Below are 2,500 nucleotides of genomic sequence, written 5' to 3'. Positions count from 1 at the left end.
TACAAAAGTTCTTAGTATTTTGCGGGTTCTTTCGATCTTTGGATGCAGACTGCACAATGCTTCTGCGGGTTTACCGAGCACTTGTTCGTAGTAAACTTGACTATGGATGTGAGGCTTACTTATCTGCAACTCCCACTGTTTTCCAGATGTTGGACTCGGTTCATAATGAAGCTCTGAGAATCTGTATAGGGGCTTTCAGGTCTTCACCTGTCGAGTCCCTGTATGCCGAGAGTGGAGAACCACCTCTTTCATTGCACCGAGACTACATGAACCTGATTTACTACACGAGACTACAAAGGTTAGTTAGAGACTACATCCAGGTTAATTTTTAACCCTCTTGAGGATAGCTGATCCTATGGTAGGAGAATGAGGAATCTGGTGGAAAATCTTCATTTCATCTCACAATGGTTCTGGCTGTTAGAACTTCCCAAGTCCCCCCTTGGACTAATCAAGTCGAGCTCGATTTGGTCGGAATCGGGAAAGGGGAGAGATCCGAAGCAGAAGGTAGAGAAATATTTCTTCAATACACTTCTAAGTACCAAGGATCATATGTAATATATACAGATGGTTCGAAATCTGAAAATGGTGTGGGCTTTGCAGCAGTGAGCAGAAGGAAGACTGCATCTGGCATTTTTTCTCGATCAGCTTCGATTTTCAATGCAGAGTTACATGCCATTCTTGTAGCAGTTAAGATGACTAGAGATCTTAGAATTCATTCCGTTGTAATATTTTGTGACTCGTAGTGCCATGCAAACAATCAAGAGCTTAAACTCATTACATCCAGTGGTGAGGGAGGTTCAAGATTGGCTTGCACTGATGTCAGCATGTAAATATATAACTCTTTGTTGGGTGCCAGCACATGTTGGTATCAGTGGGAATGAGTCAGCTGATCGGAAGGCCAAGGCAGCTGCCACTCAGCCCTGTGATGGTCGTTTTCCTCTCCCACACTCTGACTTGAAACCCAGCATCAGGAGTTGTTTTCGTGATAAATGGAGGGAACAATGGAGGCATACCTCTAGAAACAAACTGCGAGAGATTAAAGATGACCTTGGCAGTTGGGTGACCAGCATCCATCCCAACCGACCATTAGAAGTTGTATTAACAAGACTTAGAATTTGGTACACACGACTGACTCATGGGCTGATGATGGCTAATAGTGAACACGCTGTGAGGAATGCCAAGAGCCATTAACGGTCGCACATGTAATGGAAAGATGTGCAACATTCTCAGACCAAAGAGGAAGGTACTTGTCTCCCCCATATACGCGGCGAGGCAGAGGTGATGAGGGTAATCTGGAACTTCCACGTCCAAGGCCAGGGCGAGAGGTCGTTTTGGACAGCAGAATGATCCCTCCTCCCCATTTGTTTGTGCGGAGGCGATGGAGGCCAGGAATATGCATGGTATCAGCCTAGATCTACAACTCCTCTGTGATGGCTACAATACCCGGTGATTCAGAAGTGATGATAGTTTGCAGCTTGTCTGTTTTGTTGTTGAAGGATGTGACGCTGGACATGAGGAACTTTGGGAAACTGTACCAGAGTCGGGGAACTTTAAAATGTCAGTAGGGTTCAGCTGGTTGAGACTTCCTTTCCTTGTTTCTTATCCAGAGACCATTGCTACACCAGGCACTATGGTATTCACTTAAAATCATGTAGACACTACACAATACTTGTACTAGCCTAGTGAATATAATATTCCAGAAAGGAGCAGAATGACAGGTGAGGCCAACAGGTGGCCTTGGCTGCCCGGGAGCGCCGATTTCCACATTCATCCAGTACAGCGTCAAGTCAGAGTATAATATAGTATAGTATAGTAAGTATATATACATAAATACATAGTATAGCATAGTATAAAGTATATATAGATATATACATATTTATATACTGTAGATGTATGTGTGTGTGTGTGTATATATATATATAAATGATTATATATTTGTATGTGTATATATATATATATATATATATATATATTTGCAGTGAGTGTAAATGTGTATACATGTGCATGTATGCATATACAGAATATGTTTGTAAAAATATAGGCAGATAAATATAGATAGATAGTTATACAGATAGATATTCACACACACACACACACATATATGTGTGTGTGTGTGTGTGTGTGTGTGTGTGTGTGTGTGTGTGTGAGAGAGAGAGATGAGAGTATGTGTATGTTCTACAGATGTATAAATGTGCAAATGTGCACATTCCTTCTAACAATTCTGGGCCATTGCAAGCTGTGGGTGTACAAGATATATCTCTTTCAACACATGGCAACTCTCAGTCACAATCACTGTATAGGGTTTCTGTCGTGGTTGCATTGCTTCTCTTCCAGAGACCTCTCTGCCACCCCGACTTTATAACAACAGTTTGACCAGTGTGTTTAAGCTACGACTGTTACGGTCGTCCCTCAGGCCTCTTTCACCCTTAGAAAAGATGACCTTTATCTAGCAGTCTTTTTTCCCAGTTTCTTCCTACTCCGACGTGATCTCCTCAGGACA

This window comes from Penaeus chinensis, chromosome 29, assembly GCF_019202785.1.
Source record: "Penaeus chinensis breed Huanghai No. 1 chromosome 29, ASM1920278v2, whole genome shotgun sequence".
Classification (NCBI taxonomy): domain Eukaryota; kingdom Metazoa; phylum Arthropoda; class Malacostraca; order Decapoda; family Penaeidae; genus Penaeus; species Penaeus chinensis.
Note: the sequence above shows the minus strand (reverse complement) of the source record.